Below are 17,931 nucleotides of genomic sequence, written 5' to 3'. Positions count from 1 at the left end.
CCGCAAAACGGACGAAACTTACTTGTGTTGGAGCGCTACGGTCAAAACGGGGGTCTTGTTCATCGGGAGGGGTGTGGCGTACCGCAAAACGGGACTCCACGGGATACTGTTCATCTCCATCGTCGACCCCCTCTAGCCTCCATGAGCTACTGTTCATCGACCGTCGACCTCCTCCAGCCTCCACCTGCGACTGTTCATCCACGGGCTCCTGTTCATCCAACCTCCACCGCGCGCTACTCCACCGGCTACTGTTCAACTAGCCCTCTCCACGGGCTCCTGTTCAACCACCCCTCCATGGGCTACTGTTCATCCTGCCCTCCACCGTCTACTGTTCATCCTGCCCTCCACGGGGTGGTCCTGTTCATCCAGCCCTCCAAGGTGTCCTGTTCATCCAACCCCAACCGGCTCGATCGATCGGGGTCCTATTCATCCAGAGGCAACACCACAGGGTCCTGTTCATCCACCCCCACCGAGAACTGCTCATCCAACCCCCCCTCCCCGCAACGCTCACTGTTCATCCAGAGGCAGCATCGATCGGCTTCAATTAGCAGCAATAGCGAAGGAATCGCTCGGTCGGGTTCAGTTAACAGCCATCGATCGATCGCTTGGGTTCAGTAACGCGTAGCCTGCAGTGCAATCGCTCAGGTTCAGTTAGAGCCCAACGCCTCGCTCAGGTTCAGTTAGAGCCAAGGCCTCGCACACATGCGCGTACGTGTACGAGAGAAGCGTGCATCGCTCGGCCCCCGACCTCCCACCGTAACCAAGAACTCCCCGAAATTTTCATCCCCCTCGCTTCTACCTCGGCTTTTTCCGTCATGGACGGCCCAAAGAATGTCATGCAGCTGCGTCCCCGGCCCGCTCAGGACGAAAAGCCCATTTTCCGTCATGATTTTTTGTCATAGAAGTAGGAGCCCACCACATCTATGATGATAGCGGGTTTTGTCACAATTATCGTCATAGAAGTGTCATATGTATGACAGAAAAAAATTTCATTCGGCCAAAATGTCACGGATGTGTCTTTTTGGTAGTGTTGGGGACGTCAGGATGACGCCAGGCCCTAGACCAGCCAGCATTTTAGAACTGTCGAAGTGCATGATCCAATTGGAGTATGTGCCGTACTCTTTAGGGAGTTTGGCTTCCGTCCATTCGGCGACAAAGTCGGCCAATACTTACGATTTAATGGATCGCCGAGGTTTGTAAGTTATGTCGAACGGGAGGAGCTCAATGGCCCATTTGGCAATCCGGCCCGTAGCGTCGCGGTTGTTTATAATATCGTTAAGTGGCACTTCCGAGGCTACTGTAATTGAACACTCTTGAAAGTAGTGTCGCAGCTTCCGGGATGCCATGAATACCGCATAGGCTTTCTTTTGATAATGTGGGTACTGTGATTTGCATGGAGTGAGGACAGTGGATACAAAGTATACCAGCTTTTGAAGAGGAAATTTATGTCCATCAGCTTCTCGTTTGACGACGAGCACTGCGCTTACAACTTGATGAGTTGCCGCAATGTACAACAGCATTGGTTCGCCGATGTTTGGCGCGGCCAGGATTGGGTTGGTTGCCACTATGGCTTTTATTTCTTCCAATCCGGCCATGGCAATGTCCGTCCACTCGAAGTGTTCGGTGCGCCGAAGGAGGCGATAAAGGGGTACTGCCTTTTCTCCTAAGCGAGAGATAAAGCGGCTTAGAGCCGCCACACATCCAGTTAGTTTCTGGATTTCTTTGAGGTCCGTTGGGCTAGCCAACTGTGACAGAGCTCGGATTTTGGCCGGATTAGCTTCAATCCCTCTACTAGAGAAAATGAAGCCCAAGAGCTTTCCTGCTGGTACGCCGAAAACACATTTTTCTGGATTGAGCTTGATGTCGTATTTTCGGAGGTTGTCGAATGTGAGCCTCAAGTTGTCTATAAGAGAGTCGATGTGTTTGGTTTTAACGACCACACCATCTACATATGCCTCTACTATTTTGCCGATCTGTTTGTCCAGACATGTCTGGATCATGCGCTGATATGTTGCACCGGTGTTTTTGAGCCCAAAAGGCATTGTATTGAAACAGAAGGGACCGTATGGTGTTATAAATGCCAATGCGGCTTGGTCGGACTCTGCCATCTTGATTTGGTGGTAGCCGGAGTATGCATCGAGGAAACACAATGACTCGTGTCCTGCGGTAGCATCAATAATTTGATCAATGCGGGGGAGGGGGAAGGGATCCTTTGGGCAAGCCTTGTTGAGGTCCTTGAAATCAACACATAGGCGCCAGGATTTGTCCTTCTTTGGTACCATCACCAGGTTTGCTAGCCAGTCTGGGTGTTTTATTTCTCTAATGAATCTGGCCTCCAGTAACTTGGCAAGTTCCTCTCCCATGGCCTGTCTCTTAGGTTCAGAGAAACACCGAAGGGCCTGCTTGATCGGCTTGAATCCCTTTAGGATATTGAGGCTATGCTCGGCCAGCCTACGTGGAATTCCTGGCATGTCTGAGGGGTGCCAGGCGAATATGTCCCAATTTTCATGCAGGAAATCTTGTAGTGCGGCGTCCACGGTGGGGTTTAACTGTGCCCCGATGGAGGCTGTTTTTGTGGGGTCCGTCGGGTGGACCTGGAATTTGACTATTTCATCCGCTGATTTAAAAGAGGTGGACTTGGATCTCTTGTCAAGTATTGCGTTGTCCCTGTCCACCTGGAGCGTAGCGCAGTTAATTCCTCGGCCGAAAGGGCTTCGGATAATGCTTCGAGGGCCAATGCGGCTGTTTTGTTTTTGGCGCGGAGTGTTGTGTCTGGATCACTAGCGAGAGTGATGACTCCATTGGGCCCAAGCATTTTGAGCTTCATGTACCCATAATGGGGTATGGCTTGGAAGATCGGGAACGCCTCCCGTCCTAGAAGGGCGTGATATCCACTACTGAACAGGGCCATGGCCTGTAGAGGGTTTTTGCTTCATGGCTGTGTCACTGGCATTGAAGGTGATGGCTGTGTCACTCCATGGATTCATTGCTGCTACGTGATAGATTTCGGCAAGGTTGCGGAGTGTTCGCTTGCGCCTATTATTTCATGTGAAGGTTTCAAAAACTGTTAATACCATATTGTTATCCACGGGATGGTGCTCTGTGGTATTTGGGATGAGAAGATCCACACCACTTTTGGCCACCTGTCGGAGTATCCAACATGCTCTAAGGCTGTGCGTTGGTATGGTATCCGTTGTGCTATAAATTTTGCAAGGTCCGTCAAGCCATCCCTCCAATACGGTTCCATGCCCTGTAGAGGGTTTTTTCTTCTTTGTAATTAACTCGGGTGTCTTATGATAGTGCACCCTTTTACCTCGGACTGGGTGTGTATTCGGAGCTGGATTATCCCAAAATTTCATTTCGGTTTTCCAGGCACTTTCCATCGCACAGTACTTTCATACTATGGACGCCAAGTCGGCGAAGCGTGATATGTCACGGCGACTTATGGCGTTAAGCATTCCCTTGTCCATGCAGTAATTGCAGAAAAGTGAGACTACGTCTTCCTCGCGGCAGTCCTTAACCTTGTTCATCACAAGGTGGAATCTGGCCCAATAATGACGTACTGTTTCATGGGGCTCTTGCCTTCTGTGGGAAAGATCTTTTATGTCTGGGTGGGTGGGTGGTTTTAAGTCCGAACCCCTACCCGATCTGAGACCCAGGGGCCGAGGAGTTTCCGATCTTTGAAGTTCGAATTCCAGGATGTTGCCCGATGAGTCTGGCCCGCTGCCTGACTCTAGGTTCAGGGTTTGGGTGATGTCCTCCCGTAAATGAGTATCCAGCTCGGAGAGCTCAGGAATTCGGACATAATTAGTCCTCAAGATAGAGGTAGAATCGCCGCATTGTTCCTCCACCACCGCAACATGATGGGTGACCGGTGGAGAGTTAATCTCCTTTTGATCGGGTTTAATCCCAATCCGATCATAGTCCGTACCGACTCCCAAGGCGGCGATGCGATCCAAGAGCTCGTTTAGGGAGGAGAGCTCCATTGGATCCGTCTGCTCGGCGAATTCCGAGCCGACGTGGAGGCTGTTTTCGATGACCTGAGAGGTCATCGTCGGTGCAGCAGCCGAACATACGGTCATGATGAAACTGCCTAGCTGGAGAGTTTGGCCGACAGCCAGGGCTCCCCGGGCGGCAATGTTGTTTTTGACAACGAGATGAGGCATCCTTCCTTACGGCGACGTCACAGAGGAACTCTCAATGAAAGCACCAATGTCGGTAACAAAACCAGCGGATCTTGGGTAGGGGGTCCCGAACTGTGCATCTAAGGCGGACGGTAACATGAGGCTGGGGACACGATGTTTGACCCAGGTTCGGGCCGTCTTGATGGAGGTAAAACCCTACGTCCTTCTTGATTATTCTTGATAATATGAGTAGTACAAGAGTTGATCTACCACTAGATCGGAGAGGCTAAACCCTAAAAGCTAGCCTATGGTATGATTGTATGTTGTCCTACGGACTAAAATCCTCCAGTTTATATAGACACCGGAGGGGGCTAGGGTTACACAAGGTCGGTTACAAAGGAGGAGATATACATATCCGTATTGGTTAGCTTGCCTTCCACGCCAAGTAGAGTCCCATCCGGACACGGGACAAAGTCTTCAATCTTGTATCTTCATAGTCCAACAGTCCGGCCAAAGGATATAGTCCGGCTGTCTGGAGACCCCCTAATCCAGGACTCCCTCAATCGCCCTTGGCATAAATCATGCCCGATATATAATTATCGCCCTACACACATATAAATGGACGATGGAGTGTTGACATCGTCCTTATAACAAACTCTGGGAAAATTATTTTTCGGCATCCAAGTTGTGCCGAAAAATAGGGGGGCATGTGTTGACACCAGATTTTGGCATGGTCAAGAACTTAATTAATATGGACACAAATGGAAAAGTGATCTACATAAAAAATCATATTGTCGATATGAACATCTTTGAAGTTTGAGCCATCGCCATCCGATCTCATCTCGAAGGCCGAAGTTGTGTCCGAAATACTGAGATTTTGTATTCAAAACACGGATTGTCTTCGTCTCGTCGAAACAGTTGATTTTGATATAAAAATTGTTCCAATCCGAGTTCGTATGCAAAAATTAGAGTCATCGGAATGCAGCTCTATCAGGAGGCAGAAAGTGGCGCGCCCCACCAGACACCGTGTCTGATGGGTAACGCGAATAATAGCTTGTTTTGCGCGAGGTAGGGCGAATAATAGCCTATTTTGCACGAGCGATTTGACACTGAAGATAAGCTCTGATCCAAAAACATTCAACATGAAAGTTGTTCTCCTCGTTGAAAGGGTCAAGATTGCTTTTGGTCTCATTTTCATCCGAGGTCGTTTACCACCACAAACAAGAACCGCAAGGTGCAGCCAGTTTAAACCGAACAGTTTTGGATTGTTCGGACAAAACCAATCCGAATTTGACTAGGGTTTTGGACGTGAATCCAAGCTTTTTCCTTGCAAGGGAAGTCCAGCCGCCTCTTATATACCTAATGGGTGACGGCCGATTGAACAACAACACACAATCGCAAAAGCCCATCTACAAACTTTCATCTCCTACCCTAGTTTTCTGCTTCTCGTTCATCTGTGTTCTTCGCTTTGGAGAGCTTCGATCTACAAAGCCCTAGGGGCGGGTGAACCGACCTAGGGCAGCCCATCACCGCCGTGCGTCTAGACGGGGTCTCTCCCGGCCGTTTGGGTTTTGGGTCTTCAAAAGAGCTCGCCAGATTGTCTTGTGTATTACGCTTCCAGTGAGCCTCCTTCGATGACGTGTCCTGCGTATCGCGCTCGACGTCGAGGGTACACAATGACGTGTTCGTGTGCAAACAACAACATCATGCCAACTCCACATGATTGTTTGCTTTGTGTGATGGTAGAGCCTTAAATTTCCAAACATAAAATAGGAAAAGTGTGAGAATATTAGCACCGAGAACGGGTCAGCCTATATAATGAAAATTACAAAACCAAATGCTAACACAAAGTTAATTTGTTCACAAAAAAGAGAAAAACTTTGCATAGAATTAATTACCATGCTCAACATAACCTTCTTAAGATTGATGGACACATAGAAATTAATGTAGGTGCATTTTGCAGGACCCAGGTTGTTAATTGAATCAGGATAAAGTGGCAGGCCTCACAAATAAATTATATATGAAGCAATTCTCAGGATATCACTTATTGTTCGCGTCTCGGTCAGCTGGAGATTAGAGATTAATAGAAAATTGGCCTGTTAATTGATTTTATCGATCGACTATTAATCGGCCATTTTTTTGCAAATCCCAGGTTCCGGCACTAAAATATGCTATATTCAACACCAAAACAATATTGGACAGAAGTGTTACCTTGATCCCTACCGTTTGAGTCCTCGTATAATGACAAAGAAAATAAGACAAGTGTACATATTGCATAACAAGGACCACAAAATACAAATAAACATAGTTCTTGCAAACATTGTGCTATGAATAGGCTTGATTTATCGGTAGATTCCTAATAAATCGCTCGTCATAGCGATAAATCGGCCCAAATGATAAACGGTGAAGATAAGGCATAATTTTATCAGGCACCCATGCGTTGTTAAGCTATGCCAATTATTTCTCTATAAATTCCAAGAACCAGAACTACCACAGTGAAGATATGAGCAGTGGATTGTCCAAGATCAGATCAAACGTTGTGACATTGCATAGAACCATCACTAAAATCCACTCGTGAAAATTAATCATCACAAAGGACAACACCTCTTGTCACATCATGGTAAATTTGCATACCGGAGCAACAAACATGCAATTTCATAGCCTGTACAATCAACATCACTGCTACACATTCTTTCTTTTGCTAATTTTGAATGTACTATACTCATGATAAAAGCACGAATTGATTATTCACATAAACTACACCTCCCTCCACAAATTACACACTCTAGAGTGCAAACATATGAATTCATGACCATTATCTGAAACAGAGAAAGAGGAAAGAGGTGCATTTCATGAAATAGGGAGTAAGTTAATTTTGTAAAAATAGCAATAACCTAATTTTTTTGAATATCTTGCCTGGCCCTGATGGAAGGAGGGCTCCTATCATGGTACATAGGCTGGTCGTAATGGGAGTATCATAAGCGGTATCATGCATGCCAACTAAATTTTTTGGATGATGTGGCACACAATTAAATGAGGAAAGAGAGGATGTGATATCATATTATGATACCATATCATATTAAATGATGTACTAGTTTGTGTCATGCTTGGCAATTAATAAGGCAACCTAACATACTAATTTATGATACTTTGCATTATGGAGGTAGTATCATAGACTAGTATCGTATGCATGATACTAGTATATGATACTCCCCATTACAACCAGCCTCAGTAACACATAATTAAGAGGGAGAGCAGTCAGTGTGAAGATATTAATTTTTAGTCACGGAAAGATATACTACCCGAACCTGGCGTAATGCCTCGGACACACCCGTCGGTGGTTGTTACTCCTGGCGGGATCTAGACTGGCCCCACAGATCAATACTAGTCTTTTCTGCGCACTTTGTCCTCACTTGTGCGCACCCGGGAGAAACTTCCCGGTCGGTCACCCATCCTGAAACTACTCCAAGCTGAGCACGCTTAACTTTGGAGTTCTTTCCGAATGGGCTCCCGGAAAAGAAGAAATTCCTTATTGATATGAGTAGTCTATCATCCATAATAAGCCAGGCTATCACACCTGGAGATATGGGTGAGGAAGTACACATGGAAAAGAAGAACACTTAGTTAAGACGAGTATGTTTTTTCGAAAAGGGGGATTCCCGGCCTCTGCATAAAAACGATGCATACAACCACTTTTATTAATAAGCAAATAAGTTCAACACAAGTCTTGAAGTCTCAAACAAACGAACCCAAAAAAATGCTCTGAAAGAGCAAAAGAGTAAAAGTAAAGCCACAACCGGCTGACATAATAAAGATAGGAAAACTAATTTCCTATCCTATTACATGACTGCCATCCAAACCGATTGAAAATAGCCCGTGCTACCATCTCCCATTGGATAGATCCAATAACCAAACGCTCCCCAGCCTCCGTCTAAGTGAGTAGCGACCACATACGGATCAACGCAGTGCCTCGAAAGATAACCTGGAAAAAATGAATATTTGTTATTCTGTTAAAAACCAAATCATTTCTGCAATTCCAAACTGCCCATAATAAAGCACATACTCCTACACGAATGTGTCTCGCTGTTACGGAATCTATCCCATCAAGCCACGTCCCAAATAACGTGTTGATAGTATTCGGAGGAGTAATATTAAAAGCTATGTGAATCGTCCGCCATAAGATTTTTGCCAACGGGCAGTCAAGAAAGAGGTGTTTCATGGATTCATCCCGGTCACAAAAACTACATCTTTTGGAACGAGTCCAATTGCGCTTTGCCAAGTTGTCCTTAGTTAAAATGACTTGTTTGTGTACCAACCACATAAACACTTTAGCTCTCAAAGGTACTTTGACATTCTAGACATGTTTCGAACTAGGAATAGAGCTAGCGTTGATAACATCCAGATTCATGGATTTAACCGTAAATTCTCCATTCCTAGTTAGCTTCCAGCACAACTGATCTGGTCGCTGAGAAAGCTGCACATCCATTAATTGTCTCACCAGATGGAGCCAAGCTTCCCAAGGTTTCCGTCTAGCGTTCTCCTGAAGTGAATATTGAGAGGAGTGGACTGATGTAGTGTCGCCACGAAGGCGTCTCCCCTTTGAACAATGCTATAGAGAGAAGGATATTGAAGCGCGAGGGGTGTTTCCCCTAGCCATGTATCCTACCAGAATCTCATAGAGGTACCATTAGCAACTACAAACTTTGTCTTATTGAAAAACACTAATTTAACTCTCATCGGTCCTTTCCAAAAAGGCGAGTCCATCGGCCTCACTGTCACCTGGGACAAAGTTTTGGAATTAAGGTACTTATTACGGAGAATCTGTGCCCATGCATGTGGCCTCCTGATGACCCACAAGTATACACTAGTATGCATCGGTCCTAAACAAACGGTTTAAAATCCCTTTCCGCGACGGCATTTGGAACCATCGCCAAGTGAGTGTGTGCGATAGGGTGTCCTTCCCACACGACCCAAGAAATCATCGGGGATAGACCCTCCTGGGACCCAGGTTGGGGCCATGTGCGATCAGGCGAGGCATCGAAACCCATTCATTTCCATAGGTATGTACATCCCACACGGTGAATCCCAGAAATCATTTCCGTAGGTATGTACATCCCACACAGTGAATCCCAAAAATCATTTCTGTAGGTATGTACATCCCACATGGTGAATTCAAGAAAAACATTTATGTTCATATGTATATCATTCACATTCAATCCAAGGAATACGTTTCCGTTCTTATGTACATCCCACACAGTCAATCCAGGGAAAACATTTCCGTTCGGATGTACATCCGACACGGTTTTATGTATACGCTCGTTTGTGAAAGGTCTAACTATCACACATGCTCTGCCTTGGTTAACTGTTTGCTTTCATTAACTACATCACATACGATTTGACGTAGAAAACTGTGTGGCATTGGGCTATCCATCGCAAGCGCTTTTACTGCTAGAACCGTTTGCAAAGGTCCATGACAGTATGTTCTATTTTTATTTTTGGCTGTAATTTATTATTCTAATTGGAAATTTTGAAATATGAAATGAGCAATTCAAATTCATAGCACAATGCTACAACAACGAATCCATAAATAAAATTGCCAGTACAATATGTTCAGTAATTACAGGATTAGGCAGCAATTAACTATGATGAATCACAGTATTTAAAGGCGGTGAAGGTGAAGACACAAGTGTAAATCATTTTGACCGCCGACGGTGTTGAAGAAGCGGAATGCCCATACTGTGCCTTCCTGCATGCCATAGGCAGGAACCACTTTTGTCCAACCCCTTGTGACGATCGCCCGCCCATCCTTCACCGCCTTCAGGAAGACTTCTAGAGCATTATCATGGTAGCATGAATTATATACTTTAACTTTAGTTGCCTCCACTCCGGTCATGTAGTTTTCAAGGTAATCATAAGTAAATAGCTTTGGAAACCACTGGAAAGAGAAAAATATCAGATACTGAGGTCTAATAGAGTAACTTGTTTGTGGGCAGGGGGAAAAGGCAACACATTACTTGCCATCCTAAAGTTCATTGTTGTCTTCGACAAAGTGTAAATAAAGAGCTTAATTCCAATCACACGTTTCTTTCGCCTAACAATCTTTCTTAGTTTCCTCACTTGACGCTTGTTCATGAATATCTCCCATACGCAAAAGGGATCGAAGAGTGGATCAGTACCCCTCATATATGTACCTACAAGCAACCAGTAAATGTTAGAAGCTAAACTGAGATTACACAAATGATGTAAAATACAACTACCTATGTTCCTAAGTACAAGTAATTTTTTGAGATTTCAATATGAACTACATACAGGTGTATATAGAATTATAGATGTAGTTTAGATTAGAATCTAGATTCACTTATTTTGCTCCTTATGTAGACTATATTGGAATCTCTAAAAAATACTTATATTTAGGAATAGATGGTGTATAAGACATGGGATGCAGCTAACCTCGACGGCAAACAACAGCATCGCCCATTGTAGCCCTATGTAAGTACATGGAAAGCCAATATTAACTACAACAGGGTTAACATCCACCAAAAATAGCCAATGGTAATAAAACGGCGGCATCTATAGTGATATCTTCATTTCGAAAGAGTAGCATGGTAGCAAAGGGACGGATTAAAAAATGGATACAACTGTTAATTGAAACAGTCTTAACAACATCCTAATTCATGTTTCATAAGTTTGTAGCCATTGAAATACAACTCTTTAAAAATGGATACAACTGTTAATTGCAACAGGCTTAATGGCCATTGAAACCAGTACTGACAAAAATGCAATTGGCAGAGTTAAACATCACAGGGCAGGTGCTACCAGAGCAGATAATGGCCCTGTTGTCTAGAAAAAGGTAGGGAAAATAGTTCAAACGTATTAGGCATGTTTACTACAACATGTTTAATACATCGACAGTACAAAACATAGCCATTAATTGCAAATGGTATTGGTAAGATTGAACTAGTGGGTATATACTTGGTAAGTCCTGAGCCGTAGTTGCTGGGGCACTTCATCTTGGCCAGAGCCCGCCCAAAGTCAGTGGCGGCAGAGGCGAGCTGTTCCTCCGGGTCGAAGGGTGGATCAGTGCCACTGACATGTGTACCTACAGGCAACCAGTAAATGGTAGAAGTTAAACTGCAATTGCACAAATGATGTGAAATACTGTAAGACATGGGATGCAGCTAACCTTGACGGCAAACAACAACATCGGCCGTTATGACCCTGCGTAAGTACATGGACAAGCATGTTAAGTACAATAGCGTTAGTATCCACCAAAAATAGCAAATGGGGGAGCATCTCTAGTATCTCTTCATTGCGGAGAGTAGCATGGTAGCAAATGGACAGATTAAAAAATGGATACAACTTTTAATTGCAACAGGGTTAACAACATCCTAAGTCATGTTTTGTAACTTTGTAGCCATTGAAATGGAACTGTTTAAAAATGGATTCAACTGTTAATTGCAACAGGCTTAATAGACATTGAAACCGGTACTGATAAAAATGCAATTGGCATAGTTAAACATCACAAGGCAGGTGTTGCCAGAGCAGAGAATGGCCCATATGTCTATAAAAAGGTAGGGATAGTAGGAAAAACGTGTTAAGCATGTTTACTAGAACATGCTTAATACATCGACCGTACAGAACATAGCCATTAATTGCAACTGGTATTGGTAAGATTGAACTGGCAAGTACATACATGGTAAGTCCTGAGAGGTAGTTGCTGGGGCACTTCATCTTGGCCAGAGCTCGCACAAAGTCAGCGATGGCGGAGGCGAGCTGTTCCTCCGGGTCGAAGCATGGATCGGTGCCACTGACATGTGTACCTACAGGCAACCAATAAATGGGTAGAAGTTAAACTGCAATTGCACAAATTATGTGAAATACTATAAGACATGGGGTGCACCTCACCTCGACGGCAAACAAAAGCATCCGCCATTATGACCCTGCGTAAGTACATGGGCAGGCATATTAAGTGCAACAGGGTTAGCATCCACCAAAAATAGCAAATGGGCAGCATATCTAGTGATATCCTGAGTCATGTATTGTAAGTTTGTTGCTGGTATTGGTGAAATTGAGCTGGACACGGTAATATTTGAACATCACATAGTGTGTAGTACTGAAATAAACAAGGCACGAACATGCTTAATACATCAACCATACAAATCATAGCCGTTGCAAGTGGTATTGGTAAGATTGAGCTGGTCAGATCTTACCTGTTAAGTCCTGGGGGGGGGGTAGTCACTGGGGGACTTCATCTGGGCCAGATCCTGCACCATGTCGGCGGCAGCGGCGGAGGTGAGGTGTTCCTCCGAGTCAACACGCATAGCGGCCATCGCGCCATGGACCGCCATCAACTCCTGGCGGGGGGGATTTGGAGGCATGAGGATGTTTCCCAGGCACCATTTAGGCGATCAGGCTGGGGACGTGGTAGAGATTGGTGGGTTACCTGACTGGATCCGAGTAGAACGAAGATGTGGTTGAAGCTGTGGTTGCGGCGGCGATAGTTTGAGATGCCGGTAGGGGGAGGCGCGAGGGAGGGGGATACTGAGGGGAAGTGGATGTGGTTGGAGGAATAAATTTTGAAATCGCGCGCCTAATGAGAATTTCGGCTGAAGTTGGCAGATTCCGTCTCCAAAAACTGTACATGTGTACTTGATTTTTTTTAGTCAATGGTGCGCCTGGTTTATTAGGAAATATCACACAGGTAACTGACTTATAGGTCATTAACGCAAAAATCGCAGATGGGTACGGCATAGAAACCGTGTGTTTTGTGATCTTCTAATCATTAACACAAAAATGCACATGGGCACACATGCTAATCAATGCACAAAGCCCTCAAAGGATGCTCTTACCGACATTGTATGTTAATACTCCAAACTTAAAGTACTACTGATAATTTGCTCTAATACTACAAATTTAAACTACATCTCACATGCTACCATCAGGGCATGCTGGCCAGACGCCGGCGTTCTTCTTCTCGGCCTTGTAGGCGGCAGCCCACCGTGCTTCGATCTCCGCCAAGCTCTCCTCACCTCGGCGTGCGGCCTCTTTGTTCTTGCGGTGGTGGGACTCTCTTTTCTTGACTGCTTTCTTCCTTTCCCACTCCTTCTATGCAGCTTTGCCTGCCTCTACATCCACCACCCATTCAGCCATTGCAGCCTCAAAGTCCGTCCATGTAACTGTTTGGCCGGCGATGAGCTTGGCACGGCGAGATGCCATCGTTTCCTTACCATGTGCGCCGCGATGCAACGGGCGATGCTTGGAGAGAGCTCTGGGACGGAGGGGCCGGGCAGCCGTATAGTGCGGTGGTATTCAAGATCTCAACCACAAACGACAATAGAAATTTGGATTCCCTTACAATTTTATTCATTCATTATCGCACACGGTTAATTTCTGACGCTTCCAGAAATAGTGTGCGCTTAGCTATTGTGTGTTGCGTTATGATTGGCCAGAACCCCAGCCACGCGGATCGTGCGTGTGCACCGTTGGATGCGCCGTGATCGAACGGCAATCCACCTCCCTCACATCACACCCGTGCACCTGTAGCTGGATTGGATTTATATGCGCTAAATGCCTAGAAAATGCACATAATCCCCTAAATATGGTAAATGAGCCCGGAAAAATGCCAAATTTGAACACGGTGATTTGCAGGGTGTATGTTCCTAGGAGAAGAAAACTCTAGGGCAAAGAACGAAGAAAATTTGGATTCCCCTTCAATCTTGAGGATTTCCCTTTCAAAAGCATGGAACTTCCTCGGCGATGGTTCGATTCATGAAGGGCGTGCATAACAACATAAGCCAAACCTTCTCAAATTCTGACCAAGGCATGGTGAGGTCATACCATGGCACCATGCCAGGCGTCATGTTTCTTAAGCATTTATTTCATTTTTATAGTTAAAAACCCAACAAACAGACATTTGTGGTTGACTATTACCACATATTTCATCGTAATATTTGTCCATTCATTGTAAAAGGCATGAGAATTTACTAAATGGCACGAGCATGGTTTTCTAGGCCATTCTTGTGGACCCTTTTATGCATCGATTGTCTGAACTTGAATTATGCGCATTAATGCCTAGGAAATGCACATAATCCCCTAAATATGGCAAATGAACCCGGAAAAGTGCCAAATTTGAACACGGTGATTTGCAGGTTGTGTGTTCATCGTACAAAAAAACTCGTGGACAAAGGACAAAGGAAATTTGGACCCCCCCTTCAATCTTGGTGATTTCCCCCTTGAAACCATGAAACTTCCTCGGTGATGGTTGGATTTATGAAAGGCACGCATCACGAAAGAAGGAAAACATTCTCCAATTTTTTCCAGGGCATGGTGAGGCCATACCATGGCACCAAGTCAGGCGTCATGTTTTCCAACCATGTGTTTCATTTTTTGTATAGTAGTTAACCGAGTAAACGACACGTGTATGGTTGACTATTTCCACACATTTCCTTGAAATATCTGCCCATTCCTTGTAAAAGGCATGAGAATGTGCCAAATAACACGAGCATGGTTTCCCAGACCGTTCTTGTGCAACTTTTCATGCACCGATTGTTCGAATTTGAATTATGTCCATTAATGCCTAGAAATGCACATAATCCCCTAACTATTGTAAATGAGCCCAGGAAAATGTCAAATTTGAACACGTTGCATTTGATGTGGTATGTTGATCGTTGGAAAAAAATAGAATGACAAACTAGGATGGAAATTAGGATTCCCCTTCAATCTTAGGGATTTTCCCTCTCGAAAGCATGGAACTTCTTCAATGATGGTTTGATTTATGAAGGGCGTGCATGACGACATAAGCCAAACCTTCTCAAATTTTTACTAGTGCATGGTGAGGTCATACCATGACACCATGCCAGTCGTCATGTTTTTAAGCATTTATTTCATTTTTACTACAGTAGAAAACCCAACAAACAAACATTTGTGGTTGACTATTGCCACACATTTCATCGAAATATCTATCCATTCCTTGTAAAAGGCATGTGAATTTACTAAATGGCATGATCATGGTTTTCTAGTCTGTTCTTGTGGACCCTTTCATGCATCGATTGTTCGAACTTGAATTATGCGCATTAATGCCTAGGAAATGCAAATAATCCCCTAAATATGGCAACCCGGAAAAGTGTCAAATTTGAACATTGTGATTTGCAAGTTGTATGTTCATCGTAGAGAAAAACTCATGGTCAAAGGACATAGAAAATTTGGACCCCCCCTTCAATCTTGGTGATTTCCCCCTCGAAACCATGAAACTTCCTTGGACGATGGTTCATTTTATGAAAGGCGCGCATCACGACATAAGGAAAACATTCTCCAATTTTTACCAGGGGCATGGTGAGGCCATACCATGGCACCACACCAGGCGTCATGTTTTCTAACCATGTGTTTCATTTTTTGTATAGCATGAGCATGGTTTTCTAGACTGTTCTTGTGCACCTTTTTCAGGCACCGATTGTTCGAATTTGAATTATGTGCATAATTAATGCCTAGAAAATGCACACAATCCCCTAAATATGGTAAATGAGTTTGGACAAAATGTCAAATTTGAACACATTTCATTTGAGGCGGTATGTTGATCGTTGGAAAAAAATCTAAAAGACAAAATCAGACGGAAATTTTGATTCCCCTTCAATCCTGGTGATTTCCCTCTCGAAAGCATTGAACTTCCTCGGTGGTGGTTCGATTTATGAAGGGCGTGCATGACGACATAAATCAAACCTTCTCAGCTTTTAGCCAGGGCAGGGTGAGGCCATACCATGGCACCATGCCAGCCATCATGTTTTTCGAGCACATATTTCATTGTTCTTTTGTTGATAACCCAGTAAATGACGCATTTGTGGTTGACTCCATTGAATTCTCTTCCCATTCCTTGTAAATGGCATGAGAAATTACTAAATACCACGTGCATGGTTTTCTAGGCCTTTCTTGTGGACCCTTTCATGCATCGATTGTTTGAACTTGAATTATGCGCATTAATGCCTAGGAAATGCACATAATCCCCTAAATATGGCAAATGAACACAGAAAAGTGCCAAATTTGAATGATTTGCAGGTTGTATGTTCATCGTAGAAAAAACTCGTGGATAAAGGACAAAGGAAATTTGGACCCCCCTTCAATCTTGGTGATTTCCCCCTTGAAACCATGAAACTTCCTCGGTGATGGTTCGATTTATGAAAGGCGCGCATCACGACAGAAGGAAAACATTCTCCAATTTTTACCAGGGCATGGTGAGGCCATACCATGGCACCAAGCCAGGCGTCATGTTTTCCAACCATGTGTTTCATTTTTTGTATAGTTGTTAACCGAGTAAACGACGCGTGTATGGGTGACTATTGCCACAGATTTCCTTGAAATATCTGCCCATTCCTTGTAAAAGGCATGAGAATGTGCTAAATAACACGAGCATGGTTTTCTAGACCGTTCTTGTGCACCTTTTCATGCACCGATTGTTCGAATTTGAATTATGTCCATTAATGCCTACAAAATGCACATAATCCCCTAAATATTGCAAAAGAGCCTAGGAAAATGTCAAATTTGAACACGTTGCATTTGACGCGGTATGTTTATCGTTGGAAAAAAAACTGAATGACAAAATAGGACGGAAATTAGGATTCCCCTTCAATCTTGGGGATTTTCCCTCTCGAAAGCATGGAACTGCCTCAATGATGCTTCGATTTATGAAGGGCGTGCATGACGACATAAGCCAAACCTTCTCAAATTTTTACCAGGGCATGGTGAGGTCATACCATGACACCATGCCAGGCGTCATGTTTTTTAAGCATTTATTTCATTTTTCTATAGTTGAAAACCCAACAAACAAACATTTCTGGTTGACTATTGCCACACATTTCATCGAAATATCTATCCATTCCTTGTAAAAGGCATGTGAATTTACTAAATGGCACGAGCATGATTTTCTAGGCTATTCTTGTGGACCCTTTCATGCATCGATTGTTTGAACTTGAATTATGTGCATTAATGCCTAGGAAATGCACATAATCCCCTTAATATGGCAAATGAACCCGGAAAAGTGCCAAATTTGAACACGGTGATTTGCAAGTTGTATGTTCATCATAGAAAAAAATCATGGACAAAGGAAAAAGTTAATTTGGACCCCCCCGTTCAATCTTGGTGATTTCCCCCCTCGAAACCATGAAACTTCCTCGGATGATGGTTCATTTTATGAAAGGCGCGCATCACGACATAAGGAAATCATTCTCCAATTTTTACCAGGGGCATGGTGAGGCCATAACATGGCACAACACCAGGCGTCATGTTTTCCAACCATGTGTTTCATTTTTTTGTATAGCATGAGCATGGTTTTCCAGACCATTCTTGTGCACCTTTTCATGCATCGATTGTTCGAATTTGAATTATGTGCATAATTAATGCCTAGAAAATGCACACGATCCCCTAAATATGGTAAATGAGTTTGAAAAAATGTGAAATTTGAACACGTTTCACTTGAGGCGGTATGTTGATCGTTGGAAAAAAATCTGAAAGACAAACTAGGACGGAAATTTGGATTCCCCTTCAATCTTGGTGATTTCCCTCTCGAAAGCCTTGAACTTCCTCGGTGGTGGTTCGATTTATGAAGGGCGTGCATGACGACATAAATCAAACCTTCTCGGATTTTAGCCAGGGCACGGTGAGGCCACACCGTGGCACCATGTCAGCCGTCATGTTTTTCAAGCACATATATCATTGTTCTATAGTTGATAACCCAGTAAATGACGCATTTGTGGTTGACTCCATTGAAATCTCTGCCCATTCCTTGTAAAAGGCTTGATAAATTACTAAATACCATGAG

The sequence above is a fragment of the Triticum urartu genome, chromosome 1 (assembly GCF_003073215.2).
Source record: "Triticum urartu cultivar G1812 chromosome 1, Tu2.1, whole genome shotgun sequence".
Taxonomy (NCBI): Eukaryota; Viridiplantae; Streptophyta; class Magnoliopsida; order Poales; family Poaceae; genus Triticum; species Triticum urartu.
Note: the sequence above shows the minus strand (reverse complement) of the source record.